This window comes from Papio anubis, chromosome 7 (genome assembly GCF_008728515.1).
Source record: "Papio anubis isolate 15944 chromosome 7, Panubis1.0, whole genome shotgun sequence".
NCBI classification, from domain to species: Eukaryota; Metazoa; Chordata; class Mammalia; order Primates; family Cercopithecidae; genus Papio; species Papio anubis.
The window spans coordinates 3,726,081-3,746,447 of NC_044982.1; the positions used below are offsets into that span (position 1 = coordinate 3,726,081).

Here is a 20,367-nt window from a genome sequence, read left to right on the forward strand (position 1 = left end):
AGCTGGAACTAAAGGCGCATGCCACCACACCTGGCTAGTTTTTGTATTTGTTTTATAGAGACGAGGTCTCCACAAAGCCCAGGCTGGTCTCAAACTCCTGAACTCAAGCAATCTGCTCACCTTTGCCTTCCAAAATGCTGGGATTACAGGTGTGAGCTACCATACTTGGCCCAAAAAATGTTGTAAACTTAGAAAGGTGTGAGGATCACGTGAGACTGGGAGGTTGAGGCTGCAGTGAGCTGTGATCGCACCACTGCACTCCAACCTGGGCAGCAGAGCAAGACCCAGTCTCAAAAAAAAAAAAAAAAAAAAGGTTTTCTGAACTAAGCTGGATTTGGTCAGTGCTCACTCAAATGTTTTTCTTTACATGAAAATACACTGAGTACCTAAGCTTAGTCAGGCACACAGTAGATAAATACATGCTGAACTGGTGAATGTGTAGTGGACATATCCTGTCCTCTCTTTCCCAACAAAGAAATACAAGTGCCTTTAACCTTAAATATCATTTTTCATTTTTATGGTGAGATAAATTTCAAAAGCTTGATTATTTTATTTTCACAACAACTATCATCCCCATATGCCAAGCAAGGAGACAAGGCTTTCAAAGAGATTCAATGACGTGCCTAAGGTCACAAAGACAGATGGGGACTAGATCACTGGTCTCTAATTCCTCCTGGAATCTTGTCCTTCCACTGCAGGGTTTCTGCAGGAGGGATGCCACTATCTCCTCCCCATCCTCTCCCTCCCCCTCCTGCTCCCCCTCCTCCCCCTCCCCCTCCTCCTCCTCCCCCTCCCCCCCCACCAACAGATAATCTCCATGCTTCCCACCATTCTATACAATCCAGAAACGTTTACATCAGTAGTGTTACACATAAAAGAGCAGAATGTCAAAGCCTGATAAGCCCTTATCATATACAGAATTGGGGACTCTATGAAGACGCCTCTCAGACCACTTTTTTCAGGTTGAACTATACCTTACATGTTTCACTCCAAGCCTAAGTGACTAAAATATAAAGCAGTTCCTAAGAAGCTTAAGACCATACAGAAAGGGGTAACTATATTGATTCATCTTAACACAAGGCACTATCTATTTTGTAAGATGCAGAACACAGAGAGGAGACAGGCCAAGGGCATGTTTTCAACTGTGTGAATGATGCTGCCCCCTGGCCCTTGCCCTCCTGCCTTGCCTACTACCCTCCCCAGGCCTCAAGTCTCATTACCCTTCTCTGACCCCTATGCTGGTCACCCCCGGGCCACAGCCACTACATTCCGGCAGAAAGAATCCCGAAGGTGATGGCGAATGATAAAGTACATAGTGCCCAAGGAAGCAAGCCCAAAGGCTCATGGAGGGCAATGATTCTGTCCCTTATGCTATGTCACAGGCCAGCACACTTTTGGAATTCAAAAGAACAGAATGAGGAACAGGTGTCCTTATTCAAAATATATACATAACATTTTGCCTTTGTAAGAGACCTCAGACCATGCAGACCAGAGGTCCTGGCCTCAGGAATCACGGGAGAAGCAGAGGCACTCAGGCCTCTGCAATTCTACGCAGCAGCCAGTCATTCCGAGGCATTGACCAGGGGCTGTTTGGGGAAAAACTCTCTCCACCTGTGTTTTCCCCGCTCTCACACCCTGACAACAATCGCCAACGCAGAAGAATTCTGTGAACACAGCTGTTGGGGGTTCAGTCGCCAAGGCTGTTCACCCCCAATCCCTACTTCAGACACCAGTCCCAAGTCCAGGCCTCTGGAACTTCTGACCCACCAGCTCTAAGTTGGGGTTCCCACAAACCCTCTTTGGATTCGACTAATTTGCCAGAGTGGCTTACAGGACTCCAGGAAATATGTACTTACACTGACTGGTATATCGTAGAGGATACTGCAAAAGACACAGATGAAGGGACGCAAAGGGCGAGGTATGAGGCCGGGCGGGAGCCTCCATGCCCTCCCTCGGGCCATCCTCCAGAAACCTCCACGTGTTCCACCAAGTGGAAGCTCTCGAACGCTGTCCTTGAGTTTTTGTTTATTTGTTTTTGAGACAGTCTCGCTCTGACACCCAGGCAGGAATGCAATGGTGCAATCTTGGCTCACTGCAACCTCCACCTCCTGGGTTTAAGCGATTCTCCTGCCTCAGCCTCCCGACTAGCTGGGATTACAGGCGCCCGACACAACGCCTGGCTGATTTTTGTATTTTTATTAGAGACGGGGTTTCACCATGTTGACCAAGCTGGTCTCGAACTCCTGACCTCAGGTGATCCACCCGCCTCAGTCTCCCAAAGTGCTGGGATTACAGGCGTGAACCACCACGCCCAGCCTGTCCTTGAGTTTTTATGGAGGCTTCATAACACAGGCATGACTTACAATCATGTAGAGATGTTTTTGGACAAAAAACCATGATCTAAACCCAGCAAGGCCTGTCTGTCCAGACTTTTCTTGGCCTCTCTGTGCAGCATTCCTTCCTCCAGGGAATGGGGCAGGGCCCTCTCTGGAATAAGGGTCTTCTGACTCACAATCAGATTAGAGTCCTGCCTTGGGCAGCTGAAAGGAGGCAAGACACCCAACATTACAACAAAAGACTGTAACAAGGGCTAAGGGACTCATGAGTCAGAAACAATGGATGAAAACCTACACACACACATACACATATATACACACACACATATATATACGTGTGTGTACGTGTATGTGTGCATATGTGTGTGTGTATATACACACATATATATATACATAAAACACCACAGTAGCTCACTCTCCTCATTTATGCCTATGTTGCACAGAAGGTCAGATGTTCAGGAAAGACTCCTTGGGAACAAAGAGAGGTTATGCTTGGGAAACACAGGATTAAGTGGCTTCCCAGCCAGGGATGTTGGGGCTCTCCATACAGGTATAAGCAAGGGGCACTCATGGAACACAGGCAGACACAGCTCTTCCCTCATTAATCCCAATACACTGGGGCTCCACTGGAGTCAAAGACACAGATTTCTTGTTTCATTATTTAAATCCACTCCCTCACTTCTCTGTGACCTCATCATGTTTGCTTGGCTCAGTGTTGCAACTATCAGCTGAGACAGGCTGGGAAGGCAGCGTTTCTATGTGAAAGCACATCCATACATATACACCTCTGCACACTGTCAAATTATCCCACACTTTTTTTTTTTTTTTTTTTTTGAGACGGAGTCTCGCTCTGTCACCCAGGCTGGAGTGCAGTGGCGCCATCTCAGCTCACTGCAAGCTCCGCCTCCTGGGTTCACGCCATTCTCCTGCCTCAGCCTCCCGAGTAGCTGGGACTACAGGCGCCCGCCACCTCGCCCGGCTAGTTTTTTGTATTTTTCAGTAGAGACGGGGTTTCACCATGTTAGCCAGGATGGTCTTGATCTCCTGACCTCGTGATCCGCCCGTCTCGGCCTCCCAAAGTGCTGGGATTACAGGCTTGAGCCACCGTGCCCGGCCTATCCCACACTTTTATACATAAACAGCCAGAACTTTATTCTAATAAGTCTCTGGGGATTTACTACACTGATGTAGGGTAAAGGAAAGGAAAGTTAGGATATCGCGAACTGCTAATATTTTCTCAATGGAAGCACAGAACCTGAGAGGAATATTAAAAACCTCACAATATTCTTCTGCAAAATCTCCTAAAGGGGAAGGTTTTCAACTTTTTTGGCCAGTCTAAGCTCTGTCATGAGCTGGAGTGCAGTGGCCGGATCTCGGCTCACTGCAAGCTCTACCTCCAGTTCGCCATTCTCTCACCACCTCAGCCTCCTGAGTAGCTGGGACTACATTATTATACCTAAGCCAGCGTTTTTGTATTTTTTAGTAGAGGCGGGGTTTTCACTGTGTTAGCCAGGATGGTCTCGATCTCTGACCTGTGATCCGCCCTTCTCGGCCTCCCAGTGCTGGGATTACAGGCGACCCACAGCGCCCGGCCTCAGCTAGTTTTTCCAAGGCTAATAGGAGAAAAATGTAGACCCAAAGTTTGCGTAGCATTCGAGGGGATGAAACGCTGCTAAGACATACATTTTATAGAACAGACCGATTATTGCTCCAAAGTTTTAAAATTATTAGAACACATAATGCTACCAGTAGTAGCGCAACAGTTGGCATTTCCATTTTAATCCTGTAGTTTTTAGTGGTATGTATATATTACTGGAAGGCACTATGGGTCTGTACTACATGCCGCTGGATCAAAGACAGTCACAAATTCTTTGACCCTCCTTTCCTTAAGAATTAGGATCCATGTCCCCTCTCCTCAAATATAAGAGGGCTCTGTGTCTTTTTAGAACATGGCAGGAATAAAGCTACACTGATATCCAAGCCCAGGCTTAAGACACTGGCAGCTCCAGACTGGGTGCAGTAGCTCACGCCTGTAATCCCAACACTTTGGAAGGCCAAGGTGGGAGGATCGTTTGAACCCAAGAGTTCAAGACCAGCCTGGGCAACATAGTTAAGACCTTGTCTCTACAAAAAATTAAAAACTAAGAAATTAGCTATGCATGGTGGCATGCACTTCTTGTCCCAGTTACTTGGGAGGCTGGACTGGGAGGACCACTTCTGCCCAGGTGTTTGAGGCTGCAGTGAGCTATGATGGTACCACTGTACTCGGCCTGGGCAACAGAGTGAGACTCTATCTCAAAAGAAAAAAAAAAAAGAAGAAAGAGGGAGAGAGACAGACTGGCAGCTTCCACTTCCTCTCCTAGAACACTCACTCTAAGAGTTCTGAGTTGTCATGTAAGAAGCACAACCACCTCAGTTAGGAGAACGGCCATCTGCAGAGGACCTGAGAGCACAAGGAGGGGGAGGATCCCCTGAGCGTAAGGCCATCTTGGACCCTCATGACTGGACCAGCCAACAGATGAATATCAATAAATTACCTCCATCAAGGCCACATGGAGCAGAAGAATCACCCAGCTGAGCCCTGCTTGATCAGGCCACAGAACCATGAGATGCAAAGGTAGATTACTGTTTCAAATCACTGATGTTTAGGGTGGTTTTTTATTCAGCAACCATTATCCAAAACAATCTATGGCTTTTTCAGGAAATGAAAGACGCACATCTCTTCCCTGCTGTGGCATCAGGAATATAGTTCCCTTCCCTGATGCTGCACTGGTGGTGTGCTGTCAGCCATGATATTCCCCAGCTGCAAGCCATTAAGTGCACCTCCTATGCTTAGAGCTGGCATTACAACATGAATGTGTCTGTGTTGAGAAGAGGGAAAGTACATGGTATGATCATCATCATCCCAGCCAGAGATGTTAGGGTTGTCTGCTTGGAAACCCTCCTAGAATTTTCGCACTTAGGAGAGGGCAGGTTTCAAAATTCTGAAGAAACATGATGCACAGTCAAAATACAACTGGGCTGGGAGCAGTGGTTCACGCCTATAATCCCTGTACTTTGGGAGGCTGAGGCAAGAGGATCGCTTGAGGCCTGGAGTTGAAGACCAGCCTGGGCAACAAAGTGAGACCTCGTCTGTACAAAAAAAATGAACAAAACTTGCTGGGTGTGGTGGCATGTGCCTGTAGTCCCAGCTACTCAGGCAGCTGGGTGGGAGGACCACTTGAGCACAGGAGGCCAAGGCTGCAGTGAGCCAAGATCATGCCACTACACTCCAACCTGGGCAACAGAGTAAGACCTTGTCTCAAAAAAAGATTGGTTCCCAGATACCAAAGTCAAAAATACCACAAGGAAAAAAAACTACAGGCCGGGTGCAGTGGCTCATGCCTGTAAGTCCCAGCATTTGGGGAGGCCAAGGCAGGTGGATCACATGAGACCAGGTGTTCGAGACTGGCCTGGCCAACATGGCAAAACCCTGTCGCTACTAAAAATACAAAAATTGGCCGGGCGCGGTGGCTCAAGCCTGTAATCCCAGCACTTTGGGAGGCCGAGACGGGTGGATCACGAGGTCAGGAGATCGAGACCATTCTGGCTAACATGGTGAAACCCCATCTCTACCAAAAAATACAAAAAACTAGCCGGGTGAGGTGGCGGGCGCCTGTGGTCCCAGCTACTCAGGAGGCTGAGGCAGGAGAATGGTGTAAACCCAGGAGGTGGAGCTTGCAGTGAGCTGAGATCCGGCCATTGCACCCCAGCCTGGGCGACAGAGCAAGACTCCGTCTCAAAAATAAAAAATAAAAAATAAAAAATAAAAAATACAAAAATACAAAAATTAGCTGGGCATGATGGTGCATGCCTGTAATCCCAGCTACTGGGGAGGCTGAGGTTGTACTGAGGCAAGATCGCGCCACTACACTCCAGCCTGGATGACAAAGGAAGATTCTGCCTCACAAATGACAAGAAAAGAAAACTACAGACTAATATTCCTAATGAACATAGACGCAAAAATCTTCAACAAAATAGTAGCAAACTCAATCTAACAACACATTAAAAAGATTATATACCATGACAAAGTGAGATTTATCCCAGGAATGCAAGGGTGATTCAACATACAAAACAAAATCAATATAATACACTACATTAATAGAATAATGAAAAAAAATATGATCATCTCATAAGATGCACAAAAAGCATTTGACAAAACTCAACAACCTCCCATTAAAAAAAAAAAAGTCAGTGGCCAGGCACAGTGGTTCACACTTGTAATCCCAGCATTTTGGGAGTCTGAGGCAGGAGGACTGCTTGAGGCTAGGAGTTTGAGATCAGCCTGGGCAATATAGCAAGACCCATCTCTAAAAAAAAAAAAAATCAATTAACTGGGCATATTGGTGCCCACCCATAATCCCAGTTACCTGGGAGGCTAAGGCAGGAAAACTGCTCAAGGTGAGGCATTTGAGACCAACCTAGGCAACACAGCAAGACCCTGTCTCCACAAAATTAAAAAATTAGCAAGGTGCAGTGGCTTGCACCTATAGTAGTCTCAGCTACCAGGGAGACTAAAGAAGGAGCATTGCTTGATCCTGGGAGTTCAAGACTGCAGTGAGCTATGATCATATCACTGTACTTCGGCCTGGGCAAAAGAATGAGACCTGGTCTGGGGGAAAAAAAACACCAGGCACGGTGGCTCGAACGTGTAATCCCAGCACTCTGGGAGGCCAAGGTGGGCTGATTGCTCAGGAGTTTGAGACTAGCCTGGGCAACATGGCGAAACCCATCTCCACCAAAAATGCAAAAAAAAAAAAAAATAGCAAGGCATTGTGTGGCATGTGCCTTTGGTCCCAGCTACTCAGGAGGCTGAGGTGAGAGGATCGCTTGAGCCTGGGAGGCAGAGGTTGCAGTGAGCCATGATTGCACTACTGCACTCCAGCTTGGGTAACAGAGCAAGACCCTGCGTCAAAAAAAAAAAAAAAAAAGAAAAAGAAAAAAAGAAAAGAAGAGAAAATAAAGAAAACACAGCTAACTTCATAATCAGTGGTGAAAAGCTTCCCCTGAGATTAGGAACAGTATGAGGATGCTCACTTTCATCACTGCTATTCAAAATTGTACTAAATGTCTTAGCCAGAGCAATTAGGCAAGAAAAATAAATAAAAGGCATTCAAATTAGAAAGAGGAGGTAAATTATATATGCAGGTGACATGATTCTGTATAAAGAAATCCCACAGAATCCACAAAATAACTACTAGAGGTAATAAATTCAACAAGGTTGTAGGGCATAAGACCAACATACAAAAATCAGTTGTTTCTATACACCAGCAATGAGCAATACAAAAAGAAAGGTCAGAAAATAACTTCATTTACAACAGAACCCACAAGAATAAAGCACCAAGAAATAAATTTATACAAAGAGGTGAACGATTTGTACACTAACACTACAAACTATTGCTTAAAGAAATTAAGAGAGACATAATTGAATGAAAAGACATCCCAAGTTCAGCCGAGTGCTGTGGCTCACGCCTGTAATCCCAGCACTTTGGGAGGCGGAGGCAAGCTGATCACGAGGTCAGGAGATTGAGACCATCCTGGCTAACACAGTGAAACCCCGTCTCTACTAAAAATACAAAAAATAGCCAGGCGCTGTGGCACGTGCCTGTAGTCCCAGCAACTCGGGAGGTTGAGGCAGGAGAATGGCGTGAACCCAGGAGACGGAGCTTGCAGTGAGCCGAGACTGCACCATTGCACTCCAGCCTGGGGAACAGAGTGAGACTCTCTCTCAAAAAAAAAAAAAAAAACAGAAAAAAGAAAAGACATCCCATGTTCATGGATTGGAAGACAATACTGTTAAGATTGCAACCCCCCAAAGCAATCTACAGAATCAATCCCCTCCCTATTAAAATTCCAATGACCTTTTTTGCAGAAATGCAAAAGGTGACATTCAAATTCATATAAAATTGCAACTGGCCCCAAATAGTCAAAACAATATAGAAAATGAAAAAGTTGGAAGACTCATACTTCCCAAACTCACTACTTCAAAACTTATTACAAAGCTTCAGGAATCCAAACAGTGTGTCATATGGTTTGGCTGTGTCTCTACCCAATTCTCATATTGAATTGTAGCTCATACAATCCCCATGTGTTATGGGAAGGGACACAGGGGTAGGTAACTGAAGTATGGGGGCAGGTTTTTCCCGCGATGTTCTCGTGATACTAAGTCTCACAAGATATGATGGTTTTATAAAGCACAGTTCCCCTGCACAGACTCTCTTGCCTGATGCCATGTAATACATACCTTTGCTCCTCCTTTGCCTTCCACCATGATTGTGAGGCCTCCCCAGCCATGTGAAACAATGAGTTCATTAAACCTCTTTTTCTTTATAAATTACCCTGTCTCGGGTATGTCTTTATTAGCAGCATGAGAACAGACTAATAAAGTGTGGTACTGATGTAACAGACTTACAGAGCAACAGAATAGAACTGAGCATCCAGAAATAAATGCAAACATCTATGGCCAATTTATTTTTAATAAGGGTGCCAAGACCATTCAATAGGGAAAGAAGTGTTTTCAATAAATGGTGCTGAGAAAACTAAGTAAGAATATACAAAAGAATGAATTGGGACTCCTATCTCATTCCATATACAAAAATTAACTGAAATGGATCAAAGACCTAAAGGTAAGAACTAAAACAATAAAACTCAGAGGAGGCTGAGTGCAGAGGCTCACACCTATAATCCCAACACTTTGGGAGGCTGAGGTGAGTGGATCACTTGAGGCCAGGAGTTCTAGACCAGCCTGGGCAACATGGCAAAACCCCATCTCTACTAAAAATACAAAAATTAGGCAGGCTAATTAGTGGTATGTGCCTGTAGTCCTAGTTACTTAGGAGACTGAGGCATGAGAATTGCTGGAACCCAGGAGGCAGAGGTTGCAGTGAGCCAAGATCATGCCACTGCACTCCAGCCTCGGCAACAGAAGGAGACTCGGCCTCAAAAAAAAACAAAAGTTTAACATTCAGAATATATAAAGAACTCAACAGACATTGTCCCCCCAAAAAATGTACAAATGGCCAAGAGTCACATGAAAAGACATTCAATATGTTTGCCCATCAAGAAAATACAAACCCAAACCACAATGAGATACCACTTTACACTAACTAGAATAGCTTTAATCAAAAATATATACATATACAACACACACACACACACACGTACACCTTTTGTAGTTCATAAGTGTGATTGGGTATTCAAATGCAGGTGTGAGAGGTGCCACTCTTAAACCTTGTTATGATATTGGCACATTATCCATGTGACATAAAAAAGAAAACAAAATAAATTTAGCAAAGATGTCCTGAAATTGGAACACTGCTGGTGGGAATAAGTTAAACACAGTATTACCATATGACCAGCAATTCCACTCCTAGGTATATACCCAAGTGAAATAAAAACATACCTACGCAGAAACTTGTGCACAAATGTTTACAGCAGCATTACTCTTAATAGTCAATGAAAATAATCCAAATGCCCATGAACAAATGAATAGACAGATTGTGGCATATATGTACATACAATGGATTATGATTCAGCAATAAAAAGGAACAAAATACTGACACATGCTACAACCTGGATGTACCTCAAAAACATCATGCTAAGTGAAAGCAGCCAGACACAAAAAACAAGTTATATGATTCCTAGATGCTATATCTGGAATAGGCAAATCCACAGAAACCAAAAGCAGATTAGAGATTATCAAGGGACGGGAAGATTGGGGAATGGGAGTGATTACTTAAAGGGTAAAGGGGGATGAAAAGTTGTTTTTTCTTCTTTAAGAGACAGGTTCTCCATCTGTCCTCCAGGCTGGAGTACAGTGGTACGATCACAGTTCACTGCAGCCTCGAATTCCTGGGCTCAAGCAATCCTCCTGCCTCAGCCTCTGGAGTAGGTGAGACTACATACAGGCTCAGGTCACCGTGCCCAACCTTTTTTTTTTTTTTTTTTTTTGAGACGGAGTCTTGCTCTGTTGCCCAGGCTGGAGTACAGCGGCATGATCTCAGCTCACTGCAACTTTTGCCTCCCGGGTTCAAGTGATTCTCCTGCCTCAGCCTCCTGAGTAGCTGGGACTACAGGCATGTGCCACCATGCCCAGCTAATTTTTGTATTTTTAGTAGAGACGGGGTTTCACCATGTTGGCCAGGATGGTCTCGATCTCTTGACCTCGTGATCCACCTACCTCAGCCTCCCAAAGTGCTGGGATTACAGGCATGAGCCACCGCGCCCAGCCCCAGCCACTACTAAAAAAATACAAAAATTAGCCAGGTGTGGTGGCACATACCTGTAACCCCAGCTACTCGAGAGGATGAAGCAGGAGAATCGCTTGAACCTGGGATGCAGAGGTTGCAGTGAGCCAAGATCACACCACTGCACTCCAGCCTGGGTGACAGAACGAGACTCCATCTCAAAAAGAAAAAGGGAAGGAAAAACATTTTCTGCTATGGGAAAAAAAAAAAAAAAAAAGCAAGGCAAGTAACCAGAGCAACAGCATGGGCTGTTTAATTAGGGTGTTCAGGGAAGACCCCTTTGAAGAGGTGAAATGTGAACAGAGACCTGAATAAATCGAAGTGTTGTTGTTGTTGGAGACAGTCTCACTGTCACCCAGGCTGGAGTGCAGTAGTGCCATCTCGGCTCACTGCAACCTCCACCTCCCGAATTCAAGCAATTCTCCTGCCTCAGTTGCTGGGACTACAGGCACGTGCCACCACACCCAGCTAATTTCTTTTTTTTGGTTTAGTAGAGAAGGGATTTTACCATGTTGGCCAGGCTGGTCTCGAACTCCTGACCTCAAGCGATTTGCCCCCCTCAGCCACCCAACGTGTTGGGATTACAGGCATGAGCCACCACACCCAGCTCAAATTGAAGAACACTATTATTGCTAAATAACAGAAAAAAATAAAGTGCTAAAATATGATTTTAAATACACAAAAATTCATATGCTAAAACTGCTTTTAAAAAGGGGAGATATCAATAGATGTTCCTTTTGTGCAAATATACTGTGATTTCACTTTCTAGACATTTTACCCTTTTTATAAATAATTTATTTGCAGTCCAATAATGTCCTTCTACTCCCACCAGTCTTCTTCCAGGGACAGGCCATACTTCCAAGACGGCCTGCCATCCGCCTTGCTAGTAAGTCATTCCCTTTACGAAATCACTCAGGAGAGGAAAGGGGAAGAGAAATGGTCACTTCTGAAACACTAGGTTCTTATATTCTCTCACATGCTCCCATTTTTCTTGTTCTTGTTTTGAGACAGGATCTCACTGAGTCACCCAGGCTAAAGTACGGTGATACAATAACACCTCACTGCAGCCTTGACTTCATGGGCTCAAGCAATCCTCCCGCATCAGCCTCCTGAGTAGTTAGATGGGACTACAGGAGCACACCACCATGACTAGCTAATTTTTAAATTTTTTGTAGAGACAAGGTCTTATGTTGCCCAGGTTGGTTTAGAACTCCTGGATTCAAGCGATCCCCCTGCCTCATCCTCTCAAAGTGCTGGGACTGCAGGTATGAGCCACTGCACCTGGCACAGGCTTTTTTTTTTAGACGCAGCTTTACTCTTGTTGCTCAGGCTGGAGTGCAATGGCACAATCTTGGGCTCACTGCAACCTCTGCCTCCCGAGTTTAAGCAATTCTCCTGCCTCAGCATCCCAAGTAGCTGGAATTACGGGCATGCGCCACCACGTCCGGCTAATTTTGTATTTTTAGGTGAGATGGGGTTTCACTATGTTGGTCAAGCTGGTCTCGAACTCATGACCTCAGGTGATCCACCTACCTCGGCCTCTGAATGTGCTGGGATTACAGGCACGAACCTCTGCGCCAAGCCTAGGCTCACGTGTAGGTCTCAATTACTTTTTTTATTATGGTAAGATACACATAACAAAATTTACCATCGTAATCATTTCAAGTGTATAGTCCAGTGGTATTAAATACATTCATAATGTTGTGTGACCATCACCACCATCCATCTCCAGATGGAGAGTTTAGGTTTCAGAGGCTTTTCTGTGTGACTGTGAACTCCACAGTTACCTTTGCATAGATGAGAAAACTGAGGCTTAGAAAGGAAGAGGAATTTAACAGCACAGTTAGCAGAAGGACAGACCAGAATTCAAAGCAGGGCTGATTCCTTCCATGCATAAACTGGTCTCGTTTTTACTGGGTCCATCTTAGGCCAGACTGTAGCAATACAAAGAATGAAGTGATCCAACCCTTGAGAAGCTTGTCGTCTCAACCCTAGAGACCTATTCCAGATGCACAGAAACATCCCTCAATCTGGAGAAGGCAGGGAAGGCTCTCATGCCACTGCCTCCACCCTACAAGGGCTCACTTAGGTCTAAGAACAAATAAATCTACCCTCTGTCATCCCAAGGGCCTGACCTAGTGGCCTCAGTGTCCGGCCGCATTCTCTTATTCACAGTCCTTCCTGGAGCAGGTACAGATGGCCATGAAACAAGCCCCTACATCTCTGCTCAGCCACCACTGACCCCTCCTGGTTGCAAGTTCAAAACCTTGACAGTGGTTCTCGCAGAAGAGCCACCTTAAGTATTCTCCAAAATAGCCAAACATCATTTCCCTGCTAACGGCGGTGACGGCTTCCATGCCTTTAACTCATATTTCCACAGGCAATCTGTAGTTACAATTAAATTCAAGATGAATAGGTGCTAGGCTGTAACCATTATGCTCTCTACAGAGTGACCAGGCCTTGGGGACTTGTTCATCACTAACAAGCTAATGTTTGTAAAACCCTGTAAAGACATAATGACTAAATGCTGTCATTATTACTAGACTACCAGTTTAAATGTAAATTAAGAGAGAAAGGGGAAAGAAAACACATTAGCAAATCAGGTTAGGGACTGCTACTCAGCAAGCTGTAAGAAGCATCTGAGCCACTGCGAAAAGAACCTCCCAACCAAATGTGTCAAAGGACAGTAAATACGAGGGGGCTGCTGTAAGAAAGGAACTCATGGCAGAGATGGAATGGAGTGCGGCCTAGAATAATCAGCCATATAGGCAAAACAGATGTTGGATGAAAGGGAAAGGCTGTATGAAAAATACACCATTTTTAAAAAAAGCACTCTCTAGCAGCAAAACTAAAGTCTACTCTGAAAGCAAAACTAAGAAGTTTAGAACCTGAAGAAAATCTAAAACTGCACTGTAGTTCAGCTGTGGTGAAACCATGAACTCTGGGGTCCAGCAGGCCTGTTGCTCTTCCTTTTCCTCATCTGTAAAATGGGGAGAATTCCTACCTCAGAAGTTAGGCTGTCACAAAGGCAGCACCCAGAAGTGGCCGGGTTCCTTTTCCTGTACCCGCTCCCCTGAAGGACAGCCACAGCAGAACCCCTTCCGACTCATGGGCCCTCTGCCAGGTGACTCCCTGCTAGCCCAGAATTCCCCACTCCTGCTGCTAGCTTCCCTAAGAGTTACCTCCTTGGGAAATGCCTCCTCCTAACCCAGGTCGAAACTGCACAGCGCCTCCACAATGCACCAGAGCCTCTGTTCCACTGTCGTGGCACCTACCACATGATCAGACGGCATCCTATCTGACTTCTTAGCTTTAGCAACGAGCATAGCCCCTAGCACTTAGAAAGTTCTCAAAAAAAGTGTGGGTGATTCAATAATTCTCAATTAACCCTCCTTGGAATTAGGTAGGGAAAAACCTACCCTGGGTGAATAGCCCTTGCTTTGTCATTATTTGCCTTGTGAGAGGTGCTGACCCGAACTCTCAGAGCCTCAGCTGCCTCCCACATAAAATAAGAGACCTCAACTAGAAAACTTCTGTGGTCCCTAACTAACAAGATCTGATATTTACATTCTGAGATCTTAACATTCTTACTGTATTACACCTCGATCCTCTAATACTGTGAAAATTAACATCTCCACAATGCTTTCCCATCCATCTAACTCATAAAAAGCAAGTGATGTCCCTGGTGCTAGTAGCTCCATTGTATAGATAGGGAAATCAATTCAGCGGGGCCAAGCAGCCTGCCCAAGGTCATTCTACCACTAAATACAGAGGGCAGACTGGAATTCAGATCCTCAAAGTTGGTACCCTCCACTATGCCACACTTCTCCAGCTGTGAGGTGGACAGCTCCAGGAATCCACAGTGGGATTCCAGAAACACAATACATCTTTTGGAGAACCAAGAGTTTTAAAAGATTTAGGGAACAAGGTAAGTTTATATTAAAACAATCAACCATATTACGGAGGACAATGTACAATTCACATTAAATTTTAAGATAAAACTTAATGGGCTTACCAAACCCCCTCCCACTAAGGGGAAAGTCACACAGAAAAGCCTCTGAAACCTAAACTGTTAATTTACCCTATAATAATGTTTCAAGCAGCAGGTTTAATTTGCAGCATAAAGTTATAATTTCTGAGTATTACTGGACATGAAAGAGCTCAAGAGAACTAGTTTTCCTGTTCTTCCAGCTTTTAAGTCATTAAAAGCATCCAAGAAAATTACATGGTGAAATGAAACTTTCCACCAAACAAACCCCCAATGCAACTAATCCTGGAGCTAAGTATTATCAGAACGGGAGGATGGAAGCCTGACCTCCAGGAACACACAGCTAAGGGAGGCCGCTACAAGGCACACCCAACTGCCGACACACATTGCAAACACACGGAACCACTGTGGGAATCTGTCACATCCCTCCTGTCTTCCCGGCTTGCAGAATCTGGCCACAAACACCGACCAAGAGCTTACCATTTGCCTGGCCCTTGGGGAAAGGAGGGAAGGCCTAACAAGCACCTCATTACCTTGTGGACATAGGCCTCCTAATTGGCAGTAACCTTCCAGGACACAAAATTAATCTCGGAAAACCTTCATTACAATTTTCATGACTCCTGGAGATTCACATTTCACCACTTTGATGCTACTGTTGCCTTACAGATTTGTATTACTCTACTTGGTTAATCAATTTAGCTTTTCTCTCCACTTAAAGAAATCAAGTTTCCAATAAATACGCTTTTGGGTTCTACCATAGAATAAGTGTTTCAACTGGAAAGGAAATCAGAATGTCAAAGAAGCTGATCTTCATATCTTTCTTGATAGAACTGCCCCATGAGAAGTTACCACCAAATAGCCTCCATTTAATTTTTTTTTTTTAATTCTCGAAATCAGCATGGAACAATCCTAGAAAAAAAGTAAATTGTGAAATGAAATGTACGGCCCCAATTTTTCAGTTCTTGAGAATTAAGGAGACTGAGGTGATTTAAGCATGGATGACACAGGAGTAGGTTGGGGGAAGGACTTTTTAAAAATATTAGAGCCAGGGCAGGGTGTGGTGGCTCACGCCTGTAATTCCAGCACTTTGCAAGGCTGAGATGGGTAGATCACTTGAGGTCAGGAGTTCGAGACCAGGCTGGCCAACATGGTGAAACCCACTCTCTACTAAAAATACAAAATTTTTATGTTTTTGTATAAAATACAAAATACATTTTGTATTTTGTACTTTGTATCTTATGAGGCATGGGGGCAGGCACCTGTAGTCCCAGCTACTCAGGAGGTTAAGGCAGGAAAATCACTTGAGCCCAGGAGGGAGAGGCTGCAGTGAGCCAAGACTGCACCACTGCACTCCAGCCTGGGCAATAGAAGATTCCATCTCAAAAAAATAAATAGACTGAGTGTGGTGGCCCACGCCTGTAGTCCCAGCACTTTGGGAGGCTGAGGTGGGCGGATCACCTGAGGTCAGGAGTTCAAGACTAGTCTGGCGAACGTGGCAAAACCCTGTCTCTACTGAAAAATACAAAAATTAGCTGGGAAGGCTGGGCACAGTGGCTCACGCCTGTAATCCCAGCACTTTGGGAGGCCAAGGCAGGTGGATCACTTGATGTCTGGAGTTTGACACCAGCCTGGCCAAGATGGTGAAACCCCACCTCTACTAAAAATACAAAAATTAGCTAGTTATGGTGGCACGCACCTGTGGTCCCCAGCTACTCAGGAGGCTGAGGCAGGAGAATCGCCTGAATCCCGGAGGTGGAGGTTGCAGTGAGCTGAGATCACGCCACTGCACTTCAGTCTGGGTGACAGAGTGAGACTCTGCCTCAAAAAAAAAAAAAAAAAAAAAATTGCAAGGTGTGGTGGTGGGCACCTGTAATCCCAGCTACTAGGGAGGCTGAGGTAGGAGACTCATTTGAACCCAGGAGGTGGAGGTTGTAGTGAGCCAAGATCGGGCCACTGTACTCCAGCCTGGGCAACAGAGTGAGACCATTTCAAATAAAATAAATAAATAAATAAATAAATTTATTTTAGAGCCAGGAGTCTCACTGTGTTACCCAGACTAGAGTGATCCTCCCACTTCATTCTCTGGGGTAGCTGGGACCACAGGTGAGCATGTCAGGCTAGGAAGGGGCTTTTTAACATTTACACCCCTCCCCTGCCACTTTTGAGACTTTCTACATGCAATGAAAAATGGTAGGGACAGCCAAGTGGTGTCACCCAGGTTAGGGCCCGCTGCTCTGTTCCCCTCCACAGACCATGCCCTTCACAGTACAGTATGCCTGACCCACATGAGCTCCCAGTCACAAGAGCCAAAGGCCAGCACATGCAACTTCCCAACTAGAAACCCAATGAGCAGCCGCATGGCCAGCCCTGCATCTACTGGCAAGGAGTGACAGGATGGCAAGCTGTCAGATCCCATCTTACCAAAACAAAGTGGGAGGGGGCCCTGTAAGGGGGCCCAGATGGCCCCACTATACCAGAGCTTTCCTGACACTGGGCCTCAACTCAACGCCGCTTCCCAGAAGACTTACCCAACTACCTCAGCCAACCAAGAGCTTTCTCTTTCCCTTATGGATTCCCGTCACACTTCTAGAATTCTACACAATCCACTAATTCATCTCATCCTACATTTTGACTTGCTGGTTTCTTCCTGGTGGGAGAAAGTAGTCTCTGCCAAATGGTTAGCACCTGAGGGCAGGATGCTGGCTTTTTCCTTATGCGTCCTGCCATAAGCTCTGTCCTGGTCTGTCTCAGTCAAGTATCTGTTGGTTTCTGGCACGTCCCCTCACCGTGCACAGGGGTCAAGATGGCCTATATCCCTGCAGATCACACCCCAGCAGACGGGTGCTGTGTCTCACTTTTCCCAGCACGGTAACCAGAACATTATGAGAACTCAGGGCACATTAACTGAACATTAATTCAATGAGAAAAAGACTCCCAAGTCCCAATTAATGATCCACTTATCTCGAGGAATACAGAATGCAGCATCAATTCCCACCTGATTCCTAAAGTTGATAGAAACCAACAGGCATCAGCATTTATGACATCCCACTACCTGCCAGCCTACTACAAGTCATCTGCACAGGCCGACAATAAGCTTCACCAAAACAAACAAACAAGAAAGGTATTAAGCTTAATAGTAAAAAACTCCGCCGCCTTCTCCCTAGGGTGGTCCGTCTCCCATCCCCTTTCCTGGAATACTGTTGTGCAGAACTTAGTCAATAAAGGCTTTCTCAAATGAGAAAGGCATTTTGTATTTTAATTATGAATAATAAATTTTACACAAGCACACATAACATTTTCTCTTTTTTTTTTTTCCTGTTCTGTTTAAAACTGCATTTTCTTCTATTTCCATTCGCATCTTTGGGACCCAAAGCCTGCTGCACTGGTGCAGACCGCATGGCACCTATCCCGTGTACCTCTCTCGGGCGTCTAGGCCTCCCTCATTCTGGCTTCATCCCCACTGCTCAAAGCGAGTCTAAGCATCATCTCCACACTCAGGTCTCGGCTGACTCTCTCTGGTAGCCTTCCAAATCCTCTGGCCTCACCTCCCTCTTTCTCACTCTTCCCACTTTCTCTGTATCTGAGGTCAGTTCTTATGACTCCTCCACACAAAAAGAATACCAAGTAATTTTTCTTCCTCCACGAACACTCGCAAAGCAGCAGCAAGGAGTCCCTGATTCCATGGAATGGACCCTGAGGGCCTTGGCCACGAAACGTCGCCTCTGCTAAGTTAACAGTTCTTTAAACTGACCACTGCAAGGAAATTCAACTATTGCATAATACTTGATAGGTTAGATCACTTGCTGTTTGGAGAGTCTTGCTATATGAAGAGAAAATAGAATTGGGCAAATTTAACGCAATTTCCTTTGTTTGCCTGAGCTAGCTCAGACTTGCAACGCCACAGTAGCAGTTTTATCTTTCTTAAAGTACAGCTTTAACATCATAAAAAAGGATTTTAAGGGAGTGATCAATCATTCTCATCTAACCTGACAGTATCATTAGCATGCATATCCTGATAATACCCCAGAAAGGTCCTTCTTGAGTTGCACAGTCAAAAATTAAAGGGATTCTTGCAGGAGTATTTAGAGAATCAGAATCCGCAACGCAGGCTCAGACGTCTCAGTTAATGAAGGACTTTCTTCAAGGCACAAACAAGAGTAGGGATATTTTGATGGTATTAACAGAAACAACTGGAGACTGTTACTGCCTGTTTCCAGTGAAATCTCTTTACAGCTTCTCACTGAGTGAAGCCATCTTATTAATTCCAAAAGAAGGGATAGCATCCAAGGAAAATAATTGGTCTTCTTTCCCCTCGCAGAGAAATTCACATGAATGTCTCAAAAAAAAAAAAAAAAAAAAAAAAAGCTGGAATTCTCCCTGGCCATCTCTCTCTCCTTTCCTGGCTTCTGCATTGACAGCTGGAACAGATGGCGTCTGGGTGAGACACCTTACATCTTAACCCTTATCCATGATAAGGTCTGATTTTCACTAGCGATGCTGGAATCCAAGGTCTGTCAGGGTTTCCGTCATGAGCACCCACTCACAGGATTTCCAGTCCCATGTGATATTTTCCAGTTTTCATACCGATAAGGCTTATCTTGCTTTGGCCAAAGAATTTTCATCTTTAGACTAATTCTCAACATTTACATTGTCACAACGCGGTGAAAAGGTACACATTTCCTCTCATTTGAGAAAAGAACGCTGTACACTATTTTGCCAGACATCCTACATATGATGCAGTCTTTTCACAGGCCATTTTCAAAGACGTGAGAGACATGAGAAGATCTCAGGACGAACTGATGGTCCACTTGGCCATTCCCTACAGTAAGAATTTTATAGACACATACAGGGTAACAGCAAACAACATTTCCAAACGCTCCGGCAGTGTGTAGTCGCAGCAAATGCTAGAAAAAAAAAATAAATAATGGCTCCTCTTCAGTTGTATGCTGTGAATGTAAATTAAGAAGCCGCTACAACGCTCGACATAACCTTTCTGACGCCACAAAAATGAATGAATTATATCCATACACACACAGACACACACACACCACGCATCACATCTCATTCTGAAAACTGATTCTGAGCTTAATTCGAAAAATGTGAAATACAACTGGTCCCGTCAACGGCTCGTAATCTGAAGGCTTCTTGGATTTCCAAGCACGTCCACAACACCTCATCCGTTTCCAGTTTGTTACTATTTCAAATCGAAGGGAGAGAATTTTCCACACAGAATTCTCTCCTCGGGTTCAAATACTAGACCGAAGTCCCCACACGGGGCTGGCTGGCGGCGTGGAACCTGCCAGCCCGCCGAGAGCCGCCTGGCGCCCGCGGGGAAGACGCAGAGCCCGCGGCCCGGAGCTGCCCGGTGCCCCGGGAGTCGCCGGCCCTCGGCGGCCGCGGGAGGGGAATTCGCGCCCTGAGCCCAACCCGGACCCCCCGCGCCGCCCCCCAAGCGGTCGGAGGCGCCTCTGCGGCGGCATGACTCAGGACCAACTTTCCAATAACGCCCGGGCCCCCCCGGCCGGCCCGGGCAGCGCGCTCGGCCACGCAGCTCCTGAGCCGCCGTCCCTCCGCGTGAAACCCGCGGCCCCGCGGGGTGCCGGGTCCTCAACGCCCGCGGGGGTCACGGCCGTGGCGAGGCCTGCGCGCCCCGTTTCCTGAAAAGCTGCGGGCGTCCGGGGCCCTTCGGGCCCCGAGCCTGGCCTCCGGGACAAAGTTTGCCGAAGTTGAGGCGTCCGGGGGCGGGAGGCAGCCGGGT

At 45.8% G+C, this 20,367-nt stretch overlaps 1 protein-coding gene and 1 non-coding gene across 10 annotated transcripts in view; one reads left to right on the forward strand and one right to left on the reverse strand.

Annotated features, from left to right (window-relative positions):
• Positions 1 to 20,367, reverse strand: part of TRAF3 (TNF receptor associated factor 3) — a 134,632-nt gene that overhangs the window by 113,880 nt on the left and 385 nt on the right. The window lies entirely within an intron of this gene.
• On the forward strand, positions 9,539 to 9,639 carry LOC116276269. The gene has a single exon (XR_004185692.1). It is a non-coding gene; the product is annotated as a small nucleolar RNA U13 (small nucleolar RNA).